Source organism: Thunnus albacares, chromosome 11 (genome assembly GCF_914725855.1).
Source record: "Thunnus albacares chromosome 11, fThuAlb1.1, whole genome shotgun sequence".
NCBI lineage: Eukaryota > Metazoa > Chordata > Actinopteri > Scombriformes > Scombridae > Thunnus > Thunnus albacares.
Window position 1 is genome coordinate 15,228,825 of NC_058116.1, and position 16,796 is coordinate 15,245,620.

At 40.1% G+C, this 16,796-nt stretch overlaps 1 long non-coding RNA gene across 2 annotated transcripts in view; it reads left to right on the forward strand.

Annotated features, from left to right (window-relative positions):
- LOC122992839 overlaps nucleotides 1-16,796 on the forward strand; it is a 92,915-nt gene that overhangs the window by 62,295 nt on the left and 13,824 nt on the right. For both annotated transcript variants that reach the window (XR_006406152.1, XR_006406151.1), the window contains exons 5-6: nucleotides 6,301-6,570; nucleotides 6,688-6,923. This is a non-coding gene — a long non-coding RNA (uncharacterized LOC122992839). The remainder of the gene's footprint in view (nucleotides 1-6,300; nucleotides 6,571-6,687; nucleotides 6,924-16,796) is intronic.

Below are 16,796 nucleotides of genomic sequence, written 5' to 3' on the forward strand. Positions count from 1 at the left end.
TCTGCAGCAGGTCAAAGAAATAATTATGCTAAATATATTCGCAGGTATAAAGATAGTTAAAGTGGCCACATTCTGACATTTCTTTAAAACAGAGGTAAGGGCTGCACCTTAAACAGAGCTCAGTTGTAATGAAATGAAAAGTTGTAATTAAAAGGATGAAGAGGACGAGCTATTTCGTATAGATACGCTGTACATAGAGAGATTTTATATAGAACTTAATGATCCTATTTCCTGTAGAGTGTCATTGGCATCGCAGAAACTTTCTGTCCTAATTATCCATTTCAGCCTGTCTGTTTCACATCTCTGCAGTCCCTCATTATCCCCACAGCCACCTCACAGTCTGCTCAGTGTTACATTAGTAAAATAGAGCCTTTGATTTGTCCTCAACAGCACAGACATTTGAAAAACAGAGAAGGGAATGAGGGTGAGAAAGTGAAGGAGAGAGAGAAAGAGAAAAAACAAAGAAAAGGGGAGCAAAGTCCTCTACTGTATATTAGCCTCGACGTGGCCTCGTGTGTTGAATATATTGACCGTGTACCCTCCAGTTTTTTGGGGAGAAACTAGATTCAAGGCCACAACAGGGATTTGATGCATCACAGACATAATAGGGGATATTTTCGTTTGCTCTCTGAAGTATGAGAAACTTTTTTTTTTTTTTGCTCCCCCCCCCCCTCCCGATGTAGGGAGTGTGAACTGCCGGAGGGCATTTGTAAAACAAAATACTTTACTTGACTGTGGAAACAATGAGTGCCCACACCCCCCGTGGTTGTAATGATGCAGTGAAAACCAATTCAACTGTTCTTAAAACAAAACTGCACTGATTCAGTACATTCACTCACTCTCGCCTTATTTGAATACGATGTTCTACACGTTTTGTTCTACAACCTGTGTTTCTGAAACCGAGACGTGCCGCACAGAAATATCTCCGGACTACATTTATAATGCACGAGCAAGCCTCGGGCTCACTTGATATGACATTACGTCGGTCTTATTAAAGCACCGCCTGTACCTCATTGGCCATATTTCAGCACAGAAATGACAGCAATAAGAACCTGATCATGTTGGGTCACTCTGTTTGAAAGCAGCTCCTGCCTCTGCTTCCCTTAATTAAACCCACACAGCGCTCTTTCATCTTTGCATATTCCACGGCTGGGACATTGATACTCATTATTTCTTAAGTCTAAACACCAAGACTGTGTCAAGAATGCATCCATCACCGGCGGGCTGCTCAGAGTCAGCAGAAATTTTTCCACTCTGTCAGCAAATTTGGCAATTTGCAATTTTCTTACTGGGGTTCTGACATGTTTTTATCGCCGAAGATGACTTTCAAATGCAGAAGATCATGAGGACGGTGGCTTGTTAGTCCTCTCTCGTTGTCCCCCGCTCTAATGACGGTAATTAACAGTGCCACATTAGAGAGCCACCTCAGGAAGCGTCTGGCTGTTCATTTGCATGGCGTTAATACAGGAGGACGCCGTGCAGTGAAAGGCTTGCCATGAGTGCAGCAGTGCAGCTCTGCCTGTTTGGCAAGCCCTCCTGTTCTTAACAGCGCCAGGGCCCATTCTCCCATTCATTATGTGCCTAAAGCTTGAGTTATCCTCTCCTTGGTACGGGGATGAATGTTATTAAAGGCATAGCTGTCTGACACAACTCTAATGAAAAATAGGATGTTTCTGAAGGTTATGTTGCCAGCTAGCTCAGAAATGCCTGCTTCATTTTTCCCTCCCCGGCACAGGGCAATGTAATTCCCACCTCTTGATAGATCTTTTTTCTTAAGTTTTTTTGTGGCTCTGTGTGCAGGAGCCTCATCATAAAGAGACCTTTATTATCCGTGTTTCTTCCTCTGTAGATGCTCAACAAAGGGCGAGACTGGACTTTTTGTCAGATCATACAATTGTGAAAAACTACATCTATGTGCTGTAACATGGTGGCTGCTGCGGTGTGGGTTTAATTGCTATGTTTTTCATGCAAATAAGGGAGTGGTTTTATTTTTGCTTTTAGTTTTTATAAGTAGGATTTTGTATTTTAAAATTGATCCATAATTTTCTTTATTTGCATTATTGTTTAATTTTCTTTAATTTCATGCAAAATCTGCATTTTCAAGATTATAATTGACATATCGTACAAAATAGATAGTATAAATAGAGGAGTATTGCTACAGTATGCAAGCTTCATTCAGATGACGAAGGCTTGTGACAGTGAGGGACGACTGCTCAGCATTAGGGTCAGATTGCACTTTTCAGAGCTCCGTCAGAGGTGGCAGGTCACGCTGAAGACGACCCGACCCGCCCACACTGACGGTTCCCAGCTCTGGCCTTCACAGTAAATCCTCCCCTCCCCCTCATTCCCTGCCCCAGTTTGGCCTCGCCAGTCCCTAACAGCCCCATCAGAGCCACATGGGAGGCCTGTGACAGACATGCAAGATACCAGGCTGCTCCAATAAAAAAATAAATAAAAGACTTCTCTGCAAAGTCACCATGTCAACATCTTTTGTAAGTTCAATATCTGTTGCCATAACCACGAGTACACATAACACTGATGTTGCCAAATCTGAATTGCACCAAAGACATGTATCATCCGCATGCTGTATTGATTCCTTTTAAGAAACCAATGTTGAGGATTTATTGGTGCAACATATGCTCTTCATTTTTATGTCTGCACAGTCAGCTAAAAACAAGCCTAAACAACAAGCCTTAAAATTTACCTTAAGATAGAGATCATGTACAATAGTTATTCCTTTGATGTTGTGCTGTTTATCTTAGATCAAAATGTCATCACCAAGTTAAAAACATGAATAAAAAGAATAAAATTTCACCAAAATACAATGATTTTGTCAGAATCTGATTGAAAAAAACACCAACTATGATCTTTTGAGAAAAAAAATCATCCAATTATTTGTTTTATTGGTGAATATAAACATCTTGGTTTAGTTTCCTTTGTTTTTTCACATAAAAAAAATCAAAATTCAAACTTTGTCACAGAGCACCTGTGGCTACAAGCAGTTTTGTGTTTACTAGAAACAATAGTGGACGGTGGCAAGAATCCACATTTTTGAGAAATAATGAAATATTTTATTATTATTTTATGGGAGGAAAAAAAGAACATATTTTAGAAATTTGACATTATATGTTTGATTTTGAGTGACAAGGAACATTATGTGTAAATAAACTTATAGGAAAAGCAGATTAATGGGGAAACTGCATTATCTCAAATCTCAAAAAATTCTGTATGTAAACACTACTGACTACAGCTGCTTGGAGAAAAACTGGACAATGTTGCCTTAAATTGATGAAATCAGTTATTTTTTTCTTTGTCTCTCACTTCAAAATCTGAGAAATACTTGTCCACAAATCCACATGTAAGACACAAAAATGGAAAGTTACTTAAAATTCTGCTTTAAAGCAAATTTTCCCCGTTAGTCGAGAAATTACATGTGGCGGTGCTGGCTTAGTGATCTATATCTTTACATCAGTATCAGAAAAAGTCGAAGGACAGGGAAGATCACCTTCAGGCATAAAGATTTATCAGTAATGATTCATATTTAAAAAACGATATTTGACTAGCAGGAGACAGCAGAATGTAACTCCCAACTGTTTTAAGACTTTTTGTATAAATTACATCGTTTTAATATTTGCCACAATGTTACTTGGAAAAAAAATCACATTAATTGTCATGTTGAATATTTTTCAGACTGCACTATTGCCAAGGTAATATCATCCTCTTAGCTGCCTTGTCTGCTCTTCTGTGTAATAAGCAACAGACCCTAAAGACAGATGTTTCAGGGTCAGCCAGCAAAACCTCTGACAATTGGTCACCACCTCTTACTGCGTTTAAATCACAGCCAACGTCAGTGTCCCCCCAAAACCATGGGTATGTGGGTGTTCCCCTTGCCAAAAAACATTAGTTTATTCCTTATCTTTGGCATCTGAAATGTTGGGGTTGTGACTCATGTCAGCTTTTTACTTTTTTGGTAAATATTACGTTCACATGAATGTAAAACTGAAAGCCGGCACTCATAAAATATACAGTATTTGGTCTGATCCTGTTCATTAGTACTTTTTTATTTAAGAGAAACTGTGATAAACACGTTAAATACTCAGTTAATTTCATTAGTTTGACTTGCGAATGGTTGATATTATAGCTCGATCACCTGTGGAGCATTAAAAAAACATGCAACTATTGTCGCTGTTGTCTGTCATCGCGGTTTGTTAGGGATGTTTTTGAAGCTGCGAGCCTCCGTGTCAGATTATGCCACATATCCATTTGACTTTCATAAGCTGTTTACGCTTCAGAAATTGTGGCAATGGCTTCTCTCTTGTGCAAAGGCTTTTACATATGTTGTGTGTCTCAGAATTGCTGCCCCAGTTATAGCTATCATTCTAAAAAAAAAAAAAAAAAACAACCCTACAAGGTTACATGAGGCTTGTCATTTTATGTTTTGTTATTTGCATCTTGTTTGATCGTTGGATAAAGCGAAAAGGATACTTCTGATGCAAAAAGAAGACAAGAATTAAGTTTGCACTGAATTCTTACATCAGACAAGTCGTGAAGTGAAAATAAATGCACTGATACTTTTGATTTATTTTAACTTCATCACAATTATTACCAGTTATTTCTCAATTTTTATGGAAGAACTGCAGTCTTCCAGTTTTTTTAATGAGCAATTTCCGTGAATGTATTTATGGCTTGTGTTTTACACAAAGCCTGGTAATAATGTGTTTAATGTAGACAATATTGCTTACACATGGGCTCTTATTAGTGAGTGGAAGTCTGGTCTCAGGATCAGTGGCAGTATCCTTAAGGGATGGCCTCTCTTAGGGAAGGATGAAACAAGTGCATGTGAAAAAAACCCAGCGTGAGTCCTGTTCAAAGGCACAGACGAGTTCTGACTGGATTAACATTTATTGACCGTTCAAGCTTTCCTTTTTTTCACCCCCTTTTTTATTTTCTTTTTTTTCCTTTTTTGCTCCAGGACAAAGATTCAAACTTAATTGCAGTGGCTGTTCCACCAACTGATCACCAATGTGCCAACAAAAGCCTCCCTAATAGGCGCTTCATTAAGGATTAGAAAGTCTCTATTACAAAACAAATTAAGCATGCTCTGATCTTAACCTATAGGTCGAACGGCATTACAGCAAAGTTTAAGCTGTTAGATGGCTGAAAAACTTATTACGGGTTAGCGCTGAGGTAGCAGTTTGGTATTGATTTTACGATAGCTAGGTATGATGATTTATGGAGTGCTTGTGTCAGTATAACAAGCTGAAGGACACACAATATCATCTCCAACATCATTAAAATTCAGAGGTCTCCAGAGCTAGCTCATCAAGTACTGTTCACCACCTTGGAATTTCACTCACACATACACATACACACACACACACACACACACATATAGTCAGAAATATCAGGATCCAGATAAGGTGTGTATTCACTCAGGCTTTCAGGTTTTCACAGTTTTTAGTACCACTTTGATGCAGTCCTGCATTACATTGTGATCACAGTCCTCCTTTGTTTTAACTGTTTTTGCCCTGTTTTGCGTTTCATTTGCACTATTACAGCACGCTTATGTTCTGATTTGTGCATAAGCTTGGTTAATGTTTATATCAATCGTACAGCACGGCAGTTCAAAAGGTCTACTCTCAACACAATCAGCGCCTTGGTCTCTGAGCAGCAGCTAACAGACTCGGGCAGTAAAATCTGTGGTACACTAGAGCCCCCTGTGGGCACATGAAGGTAATGCTGGCTGGTTGTAATGAGCCTTGCTTATTTATATTTGGACAAGGGTTTGTTGTTGAAGATTTGTCCAAATGTTGATTATCTGATTGCTTATTTTTATTGTTTCTGAGTACTTTTTTAGGAATATTCTGCCACAATTCAGCCCCAACCGGCATTCTTATCTGCATTTATCTCATTTTTTTTCTGCATAAACATATGGAGATAAATTCAGTCTTGTTTTCTTTGTATCTTGCAAGTCCTTTATTCTGCTAATGCTGCAGACACAGATTTAGCACACAGTGATTCTTCCAGCAATCCAGTTTTCTCATAATTTTTTATTAATCCAATAATTAATCAATTTTTATTAGTCCAAATTCTTAGTAGGCTTTGTAAATATGTTGCATTAATTACTCTTGAAAAGTCAGTCAGACTGCTAAATGTAAATGAAATACTACTGTCAACATCCAAATCAACATAAAGCTACTGTGCAAAGAAATATGCCTGTAGAATTCGTAGTACGACAGTCGGTAATAAGGGGAAGTGATAAAACAAAAGCAAACAAATCATTTAGCTGTCATTTCACAGAAACATCCCTCCTGCTTCCCCCCAAAGAACCCCAACAAGGAGACTTCAGACTACCATATCAGGTCGGGCTGTCCGAGGATCGGCCTGTGGGATGGAGGTAAGCTTCTAGGCTTCTCTCTGTCTTTTCTCTGTCTCTCAGATTCCTCTGGATCCACCCCCCTCCTGGATCCCAGATTCTCTCCATCATCTCCTCCAACCGTGAGGTCTAACCGGCAGGGCAGGGGCGTGTGGGCGGACATGCTGGGTGCTGGCAGCGTGCTCCGTCTGCTAGTGAGTAATGCGAGAACAGACGACCCCCTCCACCCCCACCCCCACCCCCCCAACACACACACACACACTCACTCACACACACAAACACACACACACACACAAATCTCTCACTCCTAGAAAGAGATGGGCCATAGATGGAGAGGCAGGCACTCCTGCTGTGACTTGGCGCACCCCACTGGACAGCTGGAGACTTAGGGAAAGGAGTCGCTGCCAAACATGCCTGACAGAGCAGGGGAGTGCTGGAGGTGCAAGGCTGGGCGAGGCCTGAGGTGGCTCCCATACCTGCAGCTGATCACCGGCCCATCATCTGTAATTATCTACACTTCTATACCAGTGAGATGGAAGGAAAGATGGTGAACACACACACACACACACACACACACACACACACACACGCACACACACATTATAATCACATTAATAGGCTACGAAAACCCGACCAGTGACCAACCAGTGGGAACCGTTTCTCATTGACTTTGAAAATAATTCACCTAATTATGTGAAGTGGTATCTGCTGTTATTCTTTTGATTGATATACTTGTATAGCAGTAATAGACATAATAAGCTTGTTTAGTTAATGCCAATTATATTGTATAACAGCAACAATTTGCTCAAATTATGAACAATAGTTATTACTGAGACCAAGCCAAACATGAGATCTATTACTGTCTCTTATGAATCATGTTTATGTTTGACAAATGAAAGCAATCTTGATTTAGGGCTGCAACTAAAGATTATCATTAAGGATTATTATTTTATCTTGATTAATTGACTAACCAGGTAATCGTTTTGTCTAAAAAAAAATATCAGATGATAGTGAAAAATGTCCATTATAACTTCCCAGAACCCAAAGTGAAGTATTCAAAGTGCTCGTTCAGTCCAACCAACAGTACACAGTCCCAGAATATTCAGCTTACTATCATATATGAAGAAGAAAAGCAGAAAATCCTCACACAAATATGAATCCAGAGACATTTTTGCTTGAAAAAGGACTAAAACACTTGATTATTATATATCAACAGCTTTGTGTTGATTTATTTTTGGTAACGTTATAACATATTTTAAAAGCACAGAAAGAAAAAAATGTCAGAAGAGGACTAACAAAATGTTCTACCAAGCCAACAAATCACAAATTCTCCTTCTCCAGATCGAACAGCTTGCACACGGTATGCAGATTAGAGCAAAGTGTTGCAATCTGCAGTAAGACTCTTCATCATAATGTTGGAGCTATTTTACAACTACAGCTTCTAACGCACGGTAGATCCCTCCCTGTAAGGAATAATGCCACTTTAATGTTATGAATGTCAAGCTAAGCCCCCTGCAATGTGGCTGTGGCCCATTTTCTCCTCCTTCATCCTCCATCTATCTGCTTAATCTTGATTCATCAGTTACTGAAGCTTATTATGGAGCCCTGACAGCGTGCTTGGGCTCTTGATAAATGACACTGCTCAGGCCAGATTCAAAATGTGAGGCTCAAGTGCCAATTATCTATGCAGACCTGGTTAATAAGGGGATCTCTTGTTAACTATCTGATCTCAGCATGAGCATCATTTGTCATGAAGGCCCGTGTTTACCTCAGAGACAGGAGTTCCCGAGACCTCCCCTGCCTAACATATGTAAAACCTGGATCTTTGTTCCTTTAATAACCTTTTATTAACAGCCTGACATCATGATTAAGTTTGGCCCAAACACGCTCACAATGAGGTACACAATTACCCTCACCCACTCACAGGACTGCAGCAGATCACAGTCAGAGAGAATAATAAATATTGAGCCGCTGTTTGATCCATCCCGCATCGAAAGCCCAATTTGCTCGAGCACCTGGAGCTGCATGCAGTTTTTTGAGGTGATGATGGATACTCATGGGAGCTTATTTCCATGAGCACATCTACTCCTGATTTGTAAAGATGATAAGCGCTTTGACCTTAACTCATCATTACAGCTCATTAAAGCGTTTGTTTGTTCCACCTTGGAAAGAGGAAGGTTTGAATCAGCTCATTGCAAAGCATCATGGCTCTTGACTGTTAAGAAGTTGGGAAGGCTGCGCATCTGTGGTTTAGTTTTCATTTAGTAACTTCTCCGAGGTCTCAAGGTCCCAGATTAATAAACACTCGCTGTGGTCAGAAGTGCGGAGCAGCCGAGGGAGGTGAGATGCCCCCTGTCCTCTCTGAAACTCGGCATTGCCCGTTGCCATCCTGTCAGCCACATCTTGATGTCTGGCTCACAGGCTCACTTGCTCGGTCTTAGTATGCATTCTCTGCCTGGGAAAGTAGCAAATAAAACATTTTGCAGGTCTGCATAGCCAAGGGACTTTGTCTTCCATCAAGAAACACCTCTAGCTCGTAAGTGCAGAAGTTGTAAAATAGTTCCAGACAGCACTTGGAACATTCCTTTTAACCTTAGATGTCGAGGACAAAATAGAGAAAAAAAAGTGATTTTTTTTAAATAAATAATTAATCAGTGTGTTTTCTATTATTGCTTGGATATGGAGTCAGTAGGAAGCCAGGTGGAGCGATCAGATCTTCACAGCATCCCCACTTCCTGTCCCCCCACAGAATGCTAGACTGTCTAGGCAGCATCTGCTGAGGAAAATAAAGCCCCTTTTCCTTCTCATGTAGAGAAGATCATTTGCATAATATCCCCCTCTGTAAGGTGAAAACAGAATAATAATTGGTTTGCCCTTTTCTCTCTGTGTGTTGTAAAACAGTTAGGAATTAATTTGAGGATAACTGTGCAATTAATTCTAAATGCTAAAGATGGTGCGGGGGCTTTGATTCAAAGGAGGGGAAAGGATACACAGACTGAGGTCATGAACAAAGACTTTGTGTTTCTACTGCTGCTAGAACTTACTCTGCTGAGTTTAAAGAGTACATATACTGGAGGATATTTTTTGAGTATTTGGTTGACAAACAGAGGCAACTTGCAGGCTCGTTTACCCCTCCCTATTCATTATTACTCCACCAGTTTAGTTCCAACTTACTGTATATACTCAGCTGTGTTTGGATATTCTTGTCTTAAAGATGAATAATAGTGCTGCAGGAAAAAAAAAGGTTGCATGAATACTAGGATTCATGAGTCTGTTTTTAACCTCGTTACACAACGCTGTGAATTCCACATGCATCCCCATTACACCTAATGAGCAGCGCCGTAATCAGCGCTTGACTGGGTGTTATGTTTTTATCTTTTGTTTTGTTCTTTTGCCTCTGTGCTGCGTTACAGTGATGGAACATGCTCCGGCATTCCTCAGACAGATGCCAATAACGAACCCCTGTGAACTCTCACTTGAAGGTCAGCATTAGAAAGGGTGGTTTGACATGACAATAGAGCTGGTCTGACATTAATGTTTAGCGTAGCTGAGGTTTGACACATGCACATATCTGTTGAGCTTCCATTTAGGCCAGCGGTGTGATATTAGGACACCATATGAGCGCTGTAGCAGTGGCCTGGACATGTCTCCCTTCTGTAGCTTGTCCTATTAGGAGTAGCAGCTTCATTCGCTGATACTTCCACAGCGGAAAAAGAACACGCCTCACCATGAGTCCCAATTACACCTAATGATGGCGAAAGGATGGAGCACATGCAGATTGTGCCGCAGTTCCTTTGTCACGCCAGGCACAAGGCATGATCATTTATCACACCAGTCATATCCTGCACTCCTCCCTGAGCACAGACAATGAATCCCAGCACATCATCCATGCTGTTATTTGTGTTTAACTGCCAGGAAAAGGAAAATAAAAGCCCAGTTACAAGGCGTTGCAAGAACACGGCTGTATCCTGTGAGCAAACGTCTTCACCATCAGGGAGGAAATGCTGCCATACTCCTCAGAATAGATCTGTCCCGACAAAGTCTGCACACACGACCAGCTGCCTTAACCCTCGTGTTAAGATAATTTTGTTTGTAATCAATTTTGGCTTTGAAATCCAAATGAGATGACTGTAAGGTCTGTGTGTTACATGTCGGGAGGCGGTGGAGAGCTTAGTATGAGATTTGGGAGGTGCTGTTTTAGTGTGCGTGCTGCAGCAGCAGAGAGGCGGCTCAGTGCTTGTCAGTGGCTTTCTCCTAATCCTGGCCTGATCTTTGTGTTTGATCCGCAGCATGGTCCTGAGACAGCATGAGCAGCAGCTATTGCTGTAATTTAAAGTCAATATTGTACTCATGATCCCTCTCCCCGGGCTAACCGAACAGCCTCTCACTGCGATGGAGAAAGTCATCTCTGCTGCTTAGAGGGAATCCTCAGCTTGAGTAGTTCTCTTCTTTCAGATTCTCAGATGAAACCTGGCCAGAGGGTTGTGTTTGTTCCTGGAAAGAGAAAAACAGCGAGCTTGGGATTATATTTGCTGTCTTTTGTAGCTTTGTCGAGGTCTTATATGTTTCCTCACTGCTGACGTGCCATCGAAAAGCTCGCCTCTACAAAAAAAACACTGAATTAAAGCTTAAAATATAATTTGACTATCAGTCTCCATTTAAAATTGTCAGCATCTTGAGTCTAACATTTCACAATCTTTTAGAAGCAAAATGTAAATACAAAAAGCATGTGTTCACTGAATATATATTTTTCAATAGACAATATTACAACAGTTCATAAAAAGTTAGTGTTTGTGACCATTCCTACAAACCCCATCAGAAATTGTTATTGACTCCAGGATCCAGCTAACAAGCCCACAGTGACATCAATAGCTTTGATGATTCATTCAGAAGCACTTTAATAGATCTAAGATTAGAAATGGGGGGTCTGATCCACAAATCTCCTCCCATGTTATTACACTCAGAGCTAAGATGTTTATCCTGTGTGAGTGACATGAGATATATAAGGGTGGCTCAAGGGCCCATTAAATCCATATATGTCATGATCTGCAATGTGTTACACTAAAACTTTCAACAAAATGTGTTGCTGACAAACACTTTGATTGAGGCTGTGCGTAGCTGTAAATTTAAAAGCCAGGGTCACTGAACTCTCTATAGATAGAGGTGAAATGTCAAAAATTGATTCCTTTAGTGGCCACAATTTGTTTTGATATAGTACGAACGCTTTATTGTGGTGCTGTTTTACTATTTAGTGTTCTGAAGGTTTTGGTTTCAAAACGTTGCTGACCTCACTGATGAGATTGTTCAAGCAGAGAAGAGGAGGTGACCAATCATTTAGATTTTTTGGCAGTCTAAAGTCATTTTTATAAAGGTTAAAGGGCCGTTTCCTAAAGGAATACACCAAGTTGTTGTTGATAGAACAATCCGTGCATGCTTGTGCTCCATGATAGCACTGCAGCAAACACTTAAGTGATAGTGACTAGCAAAACTGTACCTCAAAGTGCAGATACAAAGCTAAAGTACTGTAAATAATCACATTTTTTACCGTATGAGACAAGTCTGTCAGTTAAAGTCTTAAAAAGTCATTTTTCTATGATCTATTATTGTCATAACCAATCTTAATTTCCTTATAAGTGAAAAAATCTGCCAGTAAAGTGAGATTATTTTATTTCTTTGCAATATAATCAATTCGTTTTATGAATTTTTTTCACAACTTTTAGAGCTTTTGCGTAAATTGGACAACAAATAACGCACAAAATAACATAATCTTTTGAGCAACATGTTTATTTTCACAGTGAATATGGTTAGCTACCCATACAGGAAATTGTACACAGCTAAAAACATTCAGAATGAACTCACCTAAAATAGTTTCATTAGCATTACTGACTTTGCTTTTTTAGTTTTTAAAATATAGAAATGTCTTCCCCATAAGATTAAAAACACAAACAACTTTTAAAATACTGAACCATTTATTCAGCAAGAGGCAGCCATGTTCAGCACATAGAAGCATTTAACATAGACATATGTGTTAAAGCATTAGCATAGAGCAAAACTGGAAGCAATTCAGATGTCTGTAGTATGTTCTCGTCATAACAGTTAAGGTGCACACTTGCAGTGAACATAACGTGTGGATAGTAAAAGCACTTCATTCGAGGTATCTCAATAATCAATACATTCAATTTTGCCCCTCAATTCATTCAAGCCCACAGATAAACAGCTAAAAACTGCCCTCTTCTGAAAGAGCTACTAATGCTGCAGTGTTTAGAGTGTTTATTTGAAACACATTACTTCAAAAACAAAGATAATTGTTAAATAATTTAGAACTAAATAAGTGATGTGAAACAGTAAGGCAGCACAAAGATGAGCATATTCTCAAATTACACTCAACCTTCATTCAATTCTGCAAAATGATCCTTCTTATACCAACAACACCAACGCAATCTTAAATACTGGGTTACCACAGTAAGGCAGACAAATAATGGAACCACTTAATCAAATAAGAATATGAAGCTCTTTATGAACAGTTGGTCTTACGGTGTGGTTATACAACCTGCACTATGTAGCGAGCTACTGAACAGCTCATCTTGCCGATTCTGAAAGCATTCTTAAATTTTTCTTAGTATGTATGGTGGCATTTTCTTCCTGTAATTACATACGGAAGCATCTTTAGTGAACAGTGCTGACACCCCAGGGTGCACCTCGTCCTACAAAAATATCTTCCTATTCCCCGACCATACAGAGCTAATTATCAGTGCTAATGACTCCCACAAAAAGGCTGCTCTCACCATCACATATCTACCACCATGTTTTTAAGTGTTTGCCAGTGCGAACATCTTTTGAATATCTCAGTAAACCCGATGCAGCCAGGTGTCACAGAGATCTTGATTTAATTTGTTTTTTTAAGGTTGTAGGTTTAAGCATTCTTATAATTGCATATACATCCCTGTCAGTGAGCTTTAATGTGTATTTTTCCTCCTGGCTGAAGCTGTTTTAACACATTTTATCATGATTTCTGTGACTATTTACTTTGCTTGGGGCATTTTTAATTATTTTATCAACCTTCTGTACAGGGGTAACCTATGACTCCTTCTCAATGGTGATTTAATTTAATCACCCATTTAGCCCTGAACTAGATCCCTCCCTCTTATTTAAATCAACACTAGGCTAAATCCAGGACCATGTCTATGAAAACCAATTGGAGATACCGCAGCACCAGGTTCAATCCATATTTGAGGGTGCAGACGTACACCAGTGGCCCACTTATAACTTAAATGACTAGTTTAGTTAACCTTCCTGTTTAAGTCTAACATATTGTTATGACAGCAATAGTGCACTGCATAATTTCCACAGCATTAGCATCAGTCATCGGCCCGCCTGCTATAAATACACCTGACAGCAGAACTGTTTCGGAAGTGTTCTTCGTAGGATAGTGCACAGGACTCCAGAGGTGAGGTACTCTGATAGTACAGCTCATGAAATATTTGCTGACTTCTATCACCTATGGGACTACTGTTCTGATGGAGCCAATGATATGTGCCCCTATTAGTCTCTAAGGAGTTTTCCTAGCCCACTTTCACCCGATCCGTGCCAATTAAGTAGCAGAATTATGTATATTAGTTGGAGTCACTTGTACTTCCATGCAAAGGAATGCATATAGGGAAGGATGACAGAGAGATACCGTTGAATAATTAGAGTGAATTTTCAGAGCCCTGGAAACTCAATCATATGCTGCCATATGCTAACTATTTTTAACCTATTCTTTCCTCTTCTTCTCCCCTCTCTTCTGCGCTTTCCTTCATATACTCCACTGCAGAAATGAAGAACAAACTCTCTGCCCTCGCTGCTGTTGCTACTTTGCCCAAAGTAATTGTTGAAAGTTCACATGACAGCTAAGGAGGCTGAAACAGCCATTTCAACAATAGCTAAGAATGTAAAAGTCATAACAAAACACCATCTTTAAACAAACTTGTTTTATTAATATGAGAGCTGTGCATTATGAAAACAACTTTCATTCTCATGTCTAATTCTCATTTTCCCTTCATCAATGATAAACAAGTAAATGGATCCCAAAAGCTACGCATGAAAAAACATTAATTGAGCTCCTCAGAGTTTCTGTAAACTCATTATGTCATGCTTGGTTTGCCATCCATACAATACTCACAGCAGTAGCTCTTGGTCTTCTTTATGGAGCCGGGTGGTTTGTGGAAATATGGAGTGTCACAACCAGACCCCTCATCCTCACAGACACTTCCCACAGTCATCAGTATTCTAATGACTCACCGCCGCCATCCCAGGGTGTTTATTTTTAGAGATAGAGAGATTGATGAGATGCTCATATCATCCTTAACCACCAACTAATTAACTAATTAGGACATTCAAATGAAGACTTGCTCTGGATAATGCAGCGTGGCTTTGGCATGGGCAAACAGCTCTTGATTCTAAATGCTTGACTCTGCTGAGGGGGTTCAGCATCACAGTGTCTTGCTTGTGCTTTATGTTTGCCTCGTTGGTGCCAAATAGTTTAGTTACATTATTGATGAGGGCAGGTATTGATCAGACAAAAGGAGGCCGCATTGGATGACAACGGCAGCACCCGCGACACTGATGGTATCCATCTTTTATATTCATGTATTCATGTACTAATCGGAGCCTGTGTTCCTCCTTACTGGTTCTCACACAGGTGTCCATGATGAGGCCTCATAATAGATCAATGAGGTGTCATCATACCTCCTACCCCTTCATCATCCGAAACGCACTCCTGTTTGGCTAAGATTCCCAATGATTTTCAATCACGCTTCACTTAGGCTGACTTTGAACTTTGGACTCACCTGCTCCTGAGTTGAAAGGCCTTGAAGGCTTGCCATGGCAAATATTTCACTGTCTGTGTTATAATTAGTTTCTTACCATTGACTCTTTGGCCCTTTCACCTTGTTCTCAGCATGTTTAGTTTCTCTCTGGTCCGAACTGTATCATTATCCATCTATTTGCACTGATTGTTAGCCCACCAGGCGTGATGTGTCAGCATTCTGTAGACTTTAATTGGGAGGAGATATGGATGATGGCTTATTGCTGTTGTAAGTCGGCTCCTTGAAAAGGCTAACATGTAGCGCAGCTACTGTATGAGCCATCTGACCAGCCAAGAGTCTCCTGATTATGATTGAAATGATGCATGTTTTACCTTGTTCTAAGCTTGTTTTGTAAAGAAATAGCTTTTGACGCCAAAATTGGAGGGTTTAATCCCTCATGGCTCCATTTTAAAGGTTAATAATCCTTTTAATTAAAGGATAAGCCTGGTATTGAACACAAAATGTAATCACCAAAGGATTACTAGAGAGATGAACATAGCCATAGCAATTAGTCCAATAATTAAGGTTTTAGGGCTGGACAGAGATGAGAGAGCTCTCGTGATGTGTCATAAAATTCATAGAGTTGTTAGGGAGGTGTGAATGTGTTTGGTTGCAGCTTTACAGCAGCACGCCTGCATGTGCACTCTGGGTGGTGGTGAAACATGGTGTCCCAGTGGATGGAGCCGCAACAGCTGTTCTTGCTTGAGCCTGGTGTTTCGCACAATATGATCGCTCCATCAGCAAACCTGCTCTCCAAACAGCCGCATCTGCATTCATCAAACACACTTATCAATAAACAGGGCCGCGCAACAATAAACGATCTCTGAGAGGGAACAAAACGGCAAGCCTGGAAAAAAGTGTCAGCCGTACACTTTAATCACAGATGTTGTTAATCAATAAAACAACTTCATATATTCTAATTAAAGTTTTATTTGCCACGAATGTTTGCTGAATCTGTCTGCATGTCTTTTGTTTTTCTTTCATTAATGGAACCCGTTTGGGCCGGGGAATTGAGGTGGCAGCTGCTGATGACCAGTCACGATAGGTCGCTTGTGTTTGTAATTGCATTTTGTCACCTACAGAGGGTGTTAAGAATCCTTGTTAAAAGCTGGGGGAAATCTCACAGTAACAATTATTGTAGAGCAAATTACCAGGTAGGCAATATCTAAGCTGTCAGGAAAGGTTAGGAGAAATGAGAGGAAGAAGATGGACTATTCAGACATTCATCATGGCCATAGTTGCCACTTCCAAATTGAAAATTGGAGGGAAAGCGTCCTTCATTTTCTCAAAATCTGAATGAGTTATACTGATTATTGCAGTGATTGACAGAAAGGCCTGGATAAATAAATAGGATGGTAATTCATCCCTGTGCTTGTGTCTTAGATCTATTCCACACATCACCTCTCAGTGTTTTGGCGTAAACAACAAATGATGAACGAGATGTAGCCACGTGTGCATCAGAATCAGACTGCCTTCATGAACATGTATGTGAACAGGCGCCTGATAGATGCACATGAACATGTATTAATAGATGTAATCTGGCCTTGGATGGTGTTGGTAGGATTTCTTCATTG